A 13,403-nucleotide genomic window follows, 5' to 3' on the forward strand; every position below is an offset into this window, starting at 1 on the left:
TAGCCAGATTTGGCTTCTAAGAGCATACCGCACCACAAGGAACGCCTTGTTCTAGGGAGGGCACGGCAGGAAGAAATGTCCTTCATGGCTTTCGGGGCGATGTGAGCCAGGTTTCAAATGGTTTTCACTGCCAGAGACTGTCACCCGTCTCCTGCACGTACGAGCTCCGCTTGTCCTCTTCTGAGCTGCTTGGTTTAGACCTCAAGCAGCTCCAGAGGGAAACCGTGAGTATCTTCACAGGTGAACTTCCATATACGGCCATGAAGCCACGGGCTGTGATGGTTGGCATGCAGATACGTATCAGCATGCCAAAACTTCCACAGCAACATGTAACTAGTATACACAAACACAATTACACACGCATTTATTGGGAGAAGGTGGTAGAGTGACTCAAACATGTGTCAACAGCTTCCCAGGGTGAGGATTTAAAAGAGTTATTTGGTGTAATAAAGACTGATGCTTAATACACAATTTTCCACAAAGACTGCTTTTTTGCTTAGGCCAGCTGAGTGGCTACATTAGTGGGAAAATGGGAAGCCTTGTCATGGGTGAGTAGTAGCTGAAACTGGGGGGGTATTCACGCCACCTTCTGCAGCATCTAATTTCAGCTGCGGTAATTGAGTCTGGTCTCTGTGGGTTCCCTATATAGGCAGTGGAAAGAGAGACGCTCCTCCAGAGGATGATTTATCACAGACAGTTTTGATGCCCTGAATGGCCTTCCAGAGGCCCTAGCTCCAATGTCTAAAAAGGGTCCTTGAGGACGTTCACCTTCAACGGAACAGCCAAATGTAGATAGACGCCTGATGTCCCCTTCACGCGCACACACAACCCTGTGTTTGAAGTTTAGGGAATAAAAAAGAGCTGGAAACAACCACAGATACGTGACTTCAGACATTTCCTTAAGCACCTGCTAATAGGAAGGAAACTACCACCCTAAGAGAGCAAAGAACAACAAAGGCTTTCAGTGCTGAAGGCAGAGGGTTATGCATCACTCACACAACAAAGAAGACACTTGCAATTCTGCTTCCACAGGGGTTCACCTGTCCTGCCAGGCTTGGTAGGAGCTCTGAATAAAAAGCCCTGGAAGGAGTGGATGTGCACCTGTACAACATCCCTCTTCGGCATCCCACAGGTGATGCAAGCAGCTTCTCCATGTAGGAGTACGAAACACAATACACTTATCAACTAGGAATGCTAAATAATGTGAAAAAGGCTCTACAAACATGTGACCCTTATTTATTTTAATAACTTTCCATATTGCTTACAGCCGAGCTTCCTACTAGCCAGATCCAAAGTAATTATTGGTTACAGGAGCTTTCAGTGGCTTTCAACCAGACGCTTCCTGGGTTGCCAGAAATAGGAAAACAGCAAAAGGAAAACAGCGTGCCTCCCTTTACACAAAAAGGAAAACCAGATAAAGCAGAATTATATTTGAAAAGAGCAGATTAATCTTTTTGCTCAGAGTGAACAGGGCATTTTTTTTTTTTATCCCAGTTGTTTCTGAACTGTTTAGCACCTGCATGTGAAAGAAGACAGAACAGCACCTCCTCAGAAACCGAGCGACTGAACAGCTCTTGGCTGGCGGGCTGCAAACAGCACCAGGAATGCTAATAATGTTGCAGCATTCAGCCTTCATTCACTGGTGGCCTCCTACTCCTAAACACAGAGAAAAAATGTAGAGATCCAGGTTCATCTTTGCTGGTACTTCACTGATGTCAAGGAGGTTACAGTAGCAGGCAACTCTGGCCTGAACTATGTAGGGTCCCTGGTTTTATACATAGCTTCAACTCTATCCCTGCAAAATGGATGAACGCCAGAGCTGTGTGAATGATCACTGGCCACACAGATTTACAAGTCAGCCAGGCAGGCGTTTCGGAGTGCTTTACCAAAAGGTATAAATACCAGGTATTAATTATTGAGTGACCGCCTCCCTCTGGGGGAAGGAGACAGAAATAATTTGCTGGGCTCAGCCTCAGCTAGCACCGGTGCTATGATGTATGTGAACGTGCTCACCCTCCCGTGAGGCTGCAGCCTCTACAAAGGAGAGGGAACGGGCAGACCGTCTGAAAACAGAAAGGGAACGGGCCCGTCTCTTTGCACAGAGATAACAGCCCTCCAGCTGCTTATTTAGCCTCGGTCAGACTGCATCCCGTCCTGTGAATCTGCCAGCACCCAGGGAAAAAACATGGGCATGAAAACCCTTGCTCAGCAGATGCAGGACACGGGCTTTTCATTTTCTAAGACAATATTATTTTTATATGCAGTCTTAGGCAAACTCAGGAGTCCTGATGTGTTCTTACTCTCTTCAAATTCCTTGTCTACTCTGTCCAGCTAAAGACTGAACAAAGATTTGGGGTGAAAGGCACTGGTGGACTGCAGGAATAGACAGGCAGTGCTGCACTCATCTATTTTATTTTGTTAAACCTGAAGACTTCAGAGATGCAAGACCGCATGTACACACATATTTCATTGCCTGTGGGGTCCAGGATGGTGAAGTTTTCGGAGCTTAGCGATTCAGAGCCTGAATCTTTTCTCACTCCTGCCCATTTTGAAATTATCAGGATAGTCCCTTTTGATACTCTCCATGGAAATTAAGGGAAAACAGTCAGATTCCTAACTTTGTTAGGACTAGGCTAAACCTTCTGCAGGCAAAGATTTAGGCAACTGTGGTCTTACTCTGACAGACTGACAGCACTATGGACATAGTTTAAAGACAAAGCAAGCCAAAGAAGATGTCAAAGAAGGACAGAGACATAGTTTTCTGGGTTTTAATTGCAGTTGGCTCCTGTGGAGTATCCTGTGAAGGGCTTTTACACAGGAGCAGCCCATTAGCTTTAAAAGATCACACACCAAAGCCTCAGAAGAAAAAAATGAAAACGCTATCTTCATGCAGACAATATTAATCACCAAAAAAGCAAGCATCACACTCAGGTTTTTTGTCCTTTGCAAGAAAAGTGTAAATACATGCAGGCAGATGCAGACAGCTCTATTCCTGACCTTCAAAACGTTTTAAATGCTAATGAGTCGGAAGCCTACCTATGCATGTTAGGTAGCTATCACTAGTGTTTTCTGCCATTCTGCCAGTAGAGCAACTTACCCCCTTATACTCTCTGGGGAGATCCCTCTCTTCTAGCAACCAGTGCCTTGGTAAAACAGTGGTTCTGTTTTTTTTTCCCATACTTGAGCAATGGAAGTGCAATGGAAAACGCAAACGGTGCCTTTGTGCACTGGAGAAGGGCACGTGGTGGTCGTGGTGATGTTTGCTTTCCAGGATGTGAAACAGTTGAACTCAACATCAAGGTATTAGATCAGCCAGAAGGAATGAGGGGAATAAAACCGGCACTCAAAGACTCACACAAATCCTGCGTATTTTCCATACACCAGCACTAACTGCTACAACTGCAGAGATTGTTTCCTCTCCGTCACGGGACTCACATTCACCGCCGATACTCACTCTAACGAAACTATGACTCCCAAGGGGAACTTGGAGGTTGATGTGGAGCCTGATCTAGGGCAGCACTAGACTGGGGTCCAACACAGCGCTGACCTACAGGCACCTGCCCCCTCATATCTGTGCAGGAAAAGAAAAGGTCTTTTCAGCTCAGGATGTAACGGTCCAGCCTATCCCTGAAAAACCCAGGCCTGACACTTTTCACACGTGAAGCTTTCCCACAGGCAGAACGAGTCTTGAGAAACTCTAGAGATAAGTTTGTAATGCTGTGATGGCTCCTTGTACACAATCAGGAGAGAAAAACACACCACAGACACTGCGCTGGGCCCTGGGGCACGCTTGTAGCTGTGCAATGCTACCGTAATGCACATTAACAAACAGAGCAATAAGGTAATAATTGTGAAGGGAGAAGAGACCTATCTGATCCACTCCTAACTGAATTAAAGGCACTACAGTAGCTTGCACATAACAGAATCTGACTCAGAAGAAACTGGCCCAGCTCGGTAAAAGCAAACCAGCCCTAAGGCAAACGTGAGCGCAGTGACTCCTTGCCATGCTTTGCAGAGGGTGAGCATCCCGAGTTGGCTAGGTAGCACAAAGTTGTAGCTCTGTCTGTCCTCATCTCTCTGTCAGACTGAGAAAGGGGGCCTCTCCAGAGGGGTGGCCTAGCTAGTAGCTGCATATAAGCAGTCAGCCAAGCCCAGAGATGTGTAAGTAACACGGGGCTCTGAATTCACAGCCTATGGGGTAATTTAAGCGTCCTGATGGAACTACGGAGTAGAAAAATCTTCTCAGTGTAACCTGCTGTCAAACTGCATCTGAAGACATTTACACGCGGAAGAGTCATGTGCTAAAATGCCTACGTTAATTTTGAAGGAAAGCTGGTTCACACCCCACCATCTCTTTGAACAGGCAGAACAAGCATCTGACTAGCAGGAGAACTCTGCTGTGCTCCTGAAACTCCCTCCAGCTCTACCACGTGACGGTACACACAGGAGTCTCTGCTCCTCAAAAAATCTGGGCTATTGCCAACAGGTTTTCCATCAGGAATTAGATGCTGCTCAGAGAAATGTGAATCATCTCATAGGATGAAACGTTTCCTAAGTGAGATGGGCTGCTAGCAGATACAGGTTTGATTTTTGGAGATAGCTGCATCGCTAGCAAGGGTCCTGCATCTTGGCTCCTCCACAGAGAAGGATTTGTTGGAGATTCCACCCAATATGGAGTAAACAGTGAGTAACTGAGATATGCTCTCTGCCCAGGGGATTTCTTGCCGGAGGAGACAAGCCCCTTTGCAGCAAAATATGGATAAATAAGGATAAAATATGGATTTTAGCCAAATTTGGATATAATTATATCCGCGCTGCTCATATAACATTCCACAACTGGACAATTGGACCAATGCCATTGGCATGCAAACTGATTGTGAGTCGCCATCAGTCTCTCTTTTAAATCCACCAAACCGCTGACTTGCATCTGACTGAGCAGACAGCAAACACTGTGGCCTACATTATAAACAATTCCATACATGAAGAGAAACTGAGACAAGTTCACCTCTTTGAAACATCTCACAATCAGCTCCTGTTGCGAAGACATTTCCTGGCTGGTTTGGTGCTGTTTGGAGCTGTTTCCAACTCACTAGCACTGTGTATGCAGAACAGAGGCATGAGAGCTCGACACCTAGGTTGGATCTGTCAGGTCCCACTTCGGCCAGATGAAGGTACGGAGCCCAGTGTGGTGCTCTGAAAATAGCCCTCTCTTGGCTATAAGAGGAATCTAGACTCCTTCCAACAATGGTTAGGCCATATAAATTGATAGTCTTACTGTATTGTAAAACTTTTTTCCACTTCAGTGCTTAAAAAAGGAAAACCATGAGCCGAACTGCCCACTAACACACACCCCTTGACCAATAAGGTTAGAGAAGGGGTGGCTGCAGCTCCTTGCTCTAAGATGCACATATCCCTCTGAAATAACACAGGCTGTGCTTAGACTGTGTGATAGTCTGCGCTTTGACTGTCCCTGGCAAGGGCTCCTGCAGAGCACATCAGTGACACCATTTAAGCCTGCTGGGATTGTATTTGTTTACTAGACTCAAGGAGCTGGCTCAGAGACAGCACCCTTTTCCCAGCACAGAAACACAGTTAGCCACAATTTAGAGAGAGTGTTCCTCCTTCGAGCCCGGTGCATTTAAACAGATTGCTCAGGCACCTGGATTTACCTATTTTCATCTGCCCTAGCTCTCCTTGCAGCACGCTGGTCCAGCCACTTTCAAGAGACCTCCATGTGATCCTGTATATTGAAGTCTCTGGGGGTTTGATTTCTCATCTCCCTGCTGCTTTTGTGCTTGCCTTTGTTGCCCTGCTGTCCCCCTCACCCCCCAGCTCTCCACACTCCCCTCTGCTTGCTCCTTCCCACATTCTGCCACCACCATTGAGCCTGTTTGTGCCCTGTTCTTGGTATAAACATCTGGGGTTCAGTTTTGCTTCTTTCTGCTTGTGAGGCAATGGCCGGGGACCACACAGAGGCCAACACATCCCTGTGGTGAACCTTGCTATGCAATTTAAGGAACTGCTTGACCCTTGCTGCCAAAGGCTACTTGTTCTGGAACAAGGCGTGTAGCTGAAAGGAACACTGGCCACTTCCACACCTTGACATGTTAGTTTAAAGCACCAGCAAAGATGGCTTTCTGCAAACACGTGAGATTCTGCATTGGAGTGTGCACATGCTGGGGTCTCAGCCTCAGAGCCCGGGTCTCACTACAACTGCTGGTGCAGCCTTCGCGGTGCCTTGCTTTCAGAACTCCAGTGCAACTGGGACACACAGTCTTTCTGTTAGCACTCAAAACCAGTTTGGCTGTTTGGAACACGGTATATTCTGATTACATTTTGTCTTGCCCTTCATAATTTACCTACAACAACTCTGTCAAGTAACTTATAACCAGATTTGGCAAATCTCACAAACCTCTCATATAAGAGCCTTCCAAAAAACAATCCTGTTCTTCTGAGATCTACCCCTGATGTGTGCCTACCTCGAGATGCTTTGGGTCTCAATGAACAGAGATCAAAAAAGTAAACCCACTGCAGAAAAACATGGTGGAGGGTGAAATTAACATGAGAAGAGGCATCAGCCTTGACCTTGAAAGACAATATTGAAAAATCTTGTATTTTTTCATATTGAAAAAATAGTCACGCTCACAAGCTTTGCTCTGCCACAGAGCGCTAGAAATCTTGCTTTCCTGCTGACAGTTGATGTACTCACACGACACATCTTCTAGGAGATGGAAGCATTGTCAGACCTGGGAGGAAACAAAGTGTGTTTTCTATACATCACTTTGGCTGTCCGTAGCTTGCTGGGTTGCTACCTGTGTCAGCTGTTTTCTCCTCTCGGCTTGCCTGAGTAACACAGTTAAATTGTGGCTGAAGTCAGACTGCTTTCAGCCCACGCTTGCTTTAAAATTTATGTGCCCTTCACACCCAGGGAAGAGCCAGCATCACTAACAGCTCACCAGTTTTTGTCAGATACAGTTTGTCTATTGCCCCCTCTCAAAAACCTTGCCTTTGTTAAAATGTATACACTAAAACACATTTTGCACATGCTGCTGATGAGTTACGTATGTAAGTATGTAGAGGCCAGGTATATGGGTAGTGTTACCTCACTGATGTCATTAACTTCTGCAACTTTGAGGATGTGGTCTAAGCCATGGCAGGAAAAACAAGGCTGTTTTGACATTCATGAGCTGGTTAATCCACTAGGTAGCCTTCATATGCCAAGAATGTAAGCCTGCATGTTCATTAGAGGCTCCAAACACGGTTTAGACTCAGAATGGAGTTCCTTGGAAGAAAACAAAAACAAACCCCCCTCCCAAACACATGGTACTGAGTGTCAGCAATCCTACCCCTGCCCAAATAAGCCAAAAATCAAAGAACCATTTGGATGTAGGAGATTTCTAAGGCCTGCCTAAAATAATTGCCATTTCATCTTTTTTTCTGGAACTACATAGTTTTCTTTGTAGTCAATGCATTTAGATTGTGTAAAGACAACTGGGATTTTTAATGGCTTGCAAGTCACAAGAGAGTGGGCTGCTGATGTAGTAATGCCTTATAGTTTTTGTAACTATGACTCCAGTAAAGGTAGCTAGGGAGATTTGTATGAAATAGTAACATGCTTGCACTCTAAACAGAGGCTTTATATGCTGCATATAAAGCATATGCTAATGTTATGTATTTTATGCCATTACAACTAGAATAGATGGAGACAACCCCTTGAAAAACTGGAAAACTTCTGTGGGATACCCATAACAAGAGAACCCGTTGCCTGGTGATTTGCCTTGCCCAAAGGTAAATGCTAATGGACTTAGCAGTGATACAGAAGACGTGAGCAGCCGAGACGTCCAGAAGAGTACCTCAGTACCTCTGAATAGCTTTGAGAGGCACTACAGCCCTGGGAGGAAACACAGATCACCACACAGGAGTGGCCACAACAGCTAACAGCAACCGTGGGGAGGCCAGGCTCAGCAAGTTCCTTTCACTGTCAGCAGAGTAAAGACGACACGGAGCAGGAATTAAGACGCTCTCTGAACAGGGGGGGACATGGAGGCTTGGCATCCTTGCTGCACAGCCAGCTCACAGACACAGATGGGGTAAAGCTGCTGGTGTCTTCTCCAGGGGGTCCCCAGTGTGGCTGAAGGATGCCTGGGGACCAAGAGGCACTCCCAGCTCCCTGATCTCTAACTCAGACAAGAGCCTTGCACTGCCTGTGGAAGACCCAGGCAGTCTGCATTGATTCAGGATGGAGCTCCGGGAACCAACCATTGCATAAAGAAAAAAACAATGACTGCTACAGGTCTTTTAGCATCTTCCGATGCTCAAAGACACATCAGCAGTGCAGTTCAATAACAGGCCACTTAGCTTATCCTCTTCTCACACTAAGCTTTGTTTAACTTAGGTAACAGTAACTACACATTTTTTCTTTCACTAACTCTTGCGTATTATCCATTCAGCCAGCTTTGATAATGCCCACCTTTTGAAACCACAGCCACAAACAATTTTCATGTAAAGCTTTTGAGGCTGATTGGTGAATTCAGTCAGACAAGCTCTTTCTGCTTGATAATGCAGTAGCAGGGGTTATTTCAGCTATAATGGTCTAAGATAAATGCAGTTTTACTAAATTAAAAGCATTTCACAGAAATGTGCCAATTCAGTTTCATGTCAGGATGGGAAAAAATCAAAACATTCTGTGAAGATAAAATGCAAGAGCTTGACTTCCTGTTTTCAATTTGCTTGATTTTCTACTTTTATATTTCATTTTCATGGAAAAAATTTAAATTAGTTAGCATTGCATTGACAATAGCACAAATGAAAGGCTCTGGCATTAGTGAAATGAAATGATCTGGTAGGCCCAAAGAACATTTTAAACTCATTCTATGGATAATTTCAAATCTTCAACTGTCTGATTCAATTTTGAATTTAAAAAAATAAAATCAAGCACCACAATTTCTCAGGAAACAGAACGTCTAGCTTCTGATCTGCAGCACTGCCAGACTCAGCAGAGAGGGAAGCAAACTGCCTGAAGTATAAAAACTTATCTATCTTTTGATTAGAGTAAGTTTACTCTGTATACAAAGCTTGCACTGCCAGAAGACACGTTGTACCGTACATATTTTGCAAATAAAAAAGTAACAATAAGTTTTGTTGTTGCTGTTGTTTATTTGTTTTAAAAGAAAAACTACACTGTTAGCAATCCAATGCGTTTCAGAAGATATTCTGCATTATACCATGCAATAGTGGTACAGCTTGTAGTATAACCCAAAGCTACAGTTAGGAACCATATTGTAAACTCCAAAATGCGAAGTAAAAAGTTTAATGTTTTCCCTATAGATACTCCATTTTCTTGAGAATTATGAATAACTGAGTTTATGAAGGACACGGATGCAGATCATAACAAGTGCTCAGTTCCTAAACCAGGAGGAGTGAGCCTGCAGACCTTGTGGGTTTTTGAGAAAGCCTTTCTGAATCATCTTGACACACCATGCCACCTTTTTCCAACTAAGACTTCTAAGAAGGCTGCGCCCTCTCCTGACAGTTTAGGACTTAGCAGTAGTGACTGATAAAGCTGTTTTGCTGCGGCTGACCAGCTTGGACCTTGGAGTTACCAAGAACAGTCCCACTTCAATTAAAACCTTTACTGCACTATATAAAAGGGGCTTCACATTGAGATGAATATCTCAAAATTACAGCGTTTCTTCACCGTGTTGTCAGAAAAGAAATAATGTGGAAGTATAAGACAAAAAAAAAGGAAACAACTTTAAAATGTTTGAAGATTTTTAGAACACCACTCTAGAACAATCTTCAAATAACACAGTGCCTATAATCCATGCAATTCTGCGAAGGAAACTTTCATGTGTTGAAAATACAACCTTGAAATTAGGGTTGTAACTCGTGGATTCCACTTCATAGAACAAATACATAACACGGCTAATGCTATTATAAAGAGCCAGTCTGCCTTCGTAAGCAAACGTAATCCCCTTCAATCGGCAAAGCTCACGCAGTAATGACTAAAAAAAAAAAAAATCCCACACATCTTGTCAATCATTCACTCTACGCCTAAGTGAAGATCACCTTCACTTTTTCATGTAGGACACTTACCTCTCATCTGATCCTGCATTAAAGTTAAATAAATTTTACAGACTCACAACTGCACACTGATTAAAGCTTCTGATCCTAGGAACTACTGAATACCACCAAGAGAAGGAAATTTCCCTCTGGTCAAACTGGCAGGGACTATTTGGAAGGATTTTCTGCCTTTCTTTGTAACTTAGGATATGACTCACTTCCTCAAATCATCCGGGAATTTTACTTAACCATTTTCCTTCTATTTTAGGACCTAATTACTGACGCTGCCGATCTTTCTGGCTCTCTTTCTGTGGTACATGGTTGGGCTTGTGGCTTTTCCACACAAGAGCTTTGCATTTGTTTTAGGGTGCTGGGGCTCAGGTTGCTGCCTGGGTTGTTTAGAAGACAGTGTGTTTATCCAATATGTTCATTCACATCATTGATGTATCAGTTGTAGAAGATAATTATCAAATTAGCTCCTCTAATTATGTTATTTACGATGTTGCCATAGGGGTGGGTAACACACACAGCCAATGACCATTATATAAACACGGCTGGTATGGGAAAAGATTCTCCACAGACTAACAGCACACTCTGAAGTATACTTTGGGCCCTTGGACCTTAATGGTTGTTGCCAGATATGGGAAGAAATTACATAATTTGTCTGTTGCTTTACAACCAAGTATTTCACTTCTTTTACATATTTTTCTCTTCACCCATACAACTGTAAACCACAACGTTTTACACTGGGTGAAGCTCAAAGATCTTTGATGGCTAAACTGCCTACCTTCCAGTCCCCTCATTGCTTCTCCTCCTGTCCTGCCAGGTCAGCACAAGCTTTACACTGCATTTCCCCACACTAAGCTGAAAAAAAAGAAAACAGCCACCAGGTGGCGAAATGTAACACTCACACAGCCTCATTAATAGTCGCTTATGATTATCTTAAGCTATTGTAACAGGATTCCTAATGTAATTGAAATATTGTATTAACAATATAATTTTCCCATGCTTCCCAGAGGCCTTATGTGCCTTATTAAATTGGTAGATTAATTATAATTACTCTTAAAAAGCATTTGAGGCATTTTTATTCACAAACCTATCTCAAACACGAAGAGTCATATGTACAACCCTGTTTTAAGCCTTCCTCAGAAAAATTACTGTGTCTAAATATTTGCTTAAGCCTCCATAGGAACAAAGCTTTATTATTACACTTTGATTGCTATTTTATTATTGTAATTTGTCAGCGTGTTGTAACCGCTGTAGTGTTCAGTTTGCTACTGTTAAAGGATGTACAGCAGGCTTCGCACATTATTTAAAACCTTGTTATGCGTTTTAAAATACTTGGTGTTTGCAGTTTTGACAATACTTACCAATACAGTGTAAACAGGCATTAGGGAGGAAAAAAGCATTTAAAGAACAGAAGTATGCATGTGTTATTTCTCATGATTTTTATTAGTAGTTTTGCTGTTAATGTTCTTTCATCTATGAGGTCAAATCATTGTCTGCTTGTGCTCCTTGGGGAAAAGGGCACATAAAAAAATATAAAAACCACAGTATCTCCCTGTGTGGTTTCTTGACAGTCTTTCTACCCCTTTTGACTGAATTTGCACAGTAAACAAGTGAACTAAACCATAAAAATACAACCTTGACAAACCCAGTTCAACTAAAGGAAGATTTGACCAGTGTCGCACTTGAAACTAGCCGATACACACACCTTCTCTATGAAATGGAGACACTTATGAATCTCATTTTCCAGAAACAAATTTGTACCGAGCTACTCTTTGAAGAAGGCAACTCTGGCAGCCCCCAGTGTTTATGAACTGAGGTTTCAGCTCGACACAGACAGGCCCTCAGGGACTCCACTAGGATTAAGTGGTTTGTAAACTCTGAAGTTCAAGAAGTTTGCCCCCTGGTCACACAGAGACATAAAAGGTGGAATAGTGATCCCGCTGTCTGTTCCAGAGGTGGATTTGGAAACAGGATTGTGGGATCATATATATGGGATCAGACTACTTCCCCCTAAACTTCAAAGGGGCAAAACTTTGCAATCAACAATTTCCTATGCAGAAATGCTATCCTAACCCTCAAGAGTTAGAAATAAAGCCATATCATAACACAGGCAAAACCAAAATCTCGTTAGAGATTTTGAGAAGAGATGCTCTGAGCCCTCACCGAGTCCTCACACCAGGGGTATCCATCCTCTGCAGCGCTGCTCCCACCTGCAAAGCAATGTCCTTTCTCAGCTCTCCTCCTGCCACTTTCCCCGCTGAACACTCTGACAGATTCTCCCCAATTCCTCATCTCTATTTTGGGGATTCTTTTTATGTTCCCACCGGTTTGCCGAACCTCTCCGCGGAGAAACTCCCTCACGGCCCCGAGCCCCCTCACCGCAGCAGCCGTGAGGGAAGGGCACGGCTCCTGACAGGATTCCCGGCTCCGCACACGAGCAGCCTCCCTCAGGCTCCACCTTGCGTAGCCACAGGGCACCTCTTAAGAAATAAGACTTAAATCCCTCATATTCACTAGGTGAGAGCGCGGAAAGCACCACAACCCGGGGCCGTCCATCTGCTCGCAGCTGCAGACCCCAGCCCGCTCCCTAAGGCACCAGAGGGGCTGTGCGGACTGAGGGAGACCCGGGGGGCCGCGGAAGTTGCCCGACCGACTCCGGGAGCCGTTACGCGGAGATAACGGCCGCCAGGTAAAAATAAAAAAAAATTAAAAAAAGAAAAAAAAAAACCCGCTGCCCTCACTCAACATGTCGGCCACGGCTTCACCTCCCTGCCAGCCGCTCCCCCGCCTCACCCCTCGTCCAAGATGGCCGCCCCGCCGCGGTAGTGGAGGCTTGCCAGCACTCAAGATGGCGGCCGCGCAGCAGCGCCGCCGCTTCCCTTAGCGGGGCAGCCGCCGCCGCCGCAGCGTTGCTCGCTCGTTCGTTTATTCATTCGCCTTGCCCGCCCCGGCGCTGCCCGCCTCTCCGGCCGCTGCTGGGAGCGACGGGGGCGGTGGCTGTGCGGGGCCAAGTGGGCGGTGGCAGCGGGGCAGGAGGCGGTGGCCGCCGGGAGGGGGCCGGGCTGCCGCGACGCGGTTCCTGTCGCCGTGACATGGGTTCCCCCTCGATGGCGGCTGCCGCGGGAGGCCTCAGATAACCGGCCGCGTCCCCTCTCCCCTTCCCCACCGCAGCCATGCCTGCCCGGGCCCCGCCGCCCCCCGCGCAGCCCTCAGGTAAGAGGCGGTGCCGCCGCCGCAGCCGCAATCCCCTCGCCCCGGCGGGTCGCCGAGCTGGGGGCGGCCGGTTTCCTCCGGGCCTCGGCCGGGGAAGGGCACCCCATACCCCGTGGCAG

The 13,403-nt window shown here is 45.5% G+C and overlaps 2 protein-coding genes across 7 annotated transcripts in view; one reads left to right on the plus strand and one right to left on the minus strand.

Annotated features, from left to right (window-relative positions):
• Nucleotides 1-13,066, minus strand: part of LOC308192682 (uncharacterized protein) — a 71,216-nt gene extending 58,150 nt beyond the window's left edge. Inside the window, exons 1-2 of the mRNA XM_080586533.1 lie at nucleotides 12,865-13,066; nucleotides 10,850-10,926 (exon numbers count right to left, since the gene is read on the minus strand). The gene's annotated coding sequence lies outside the window, so the exon portion shown is untranslated. The remainder of the gene's footprint in view (nucleotides 1-10,849; nucleotides 10,927-12,864) is intronic.
• The window catches only part of AFTPH (aftiphilin), a 50,789-nt gene continuing 46,584 nt past the window's right edge, over nucleotides 9,199-13,403 (plus strand). For 2 of the 6 annotated variants that reach the window (XR_013948984.1, XM_080586522.1), the window contains exon 1: nucleotides 13,110-13,284. The gene's annotated coding sequence lies outside the window, so the exon portion shown is untranslated. Of the gene's footprint in view, nucleotides 12,761-13,102; nucleotides 13,285-13,403 lie in introns of those variants that run through there. The other 4 variants (XM_080586520.1, XM_080586519.1, XM_080586521.1 and 1 more) reach the window with 3 other exon arrangements.

The sequence above is a fragment of the Anser brachyrhynchus genome, assembly GCF_964034855.1.
Source record: "Anser brachyrhynchus genome assembly, chromosome: 3".
NCBI lineage: Eukaryota > Metazoa > Chordata > Aves > Anseriformes > Anatidae > Anser > Anser brachyrhynchus.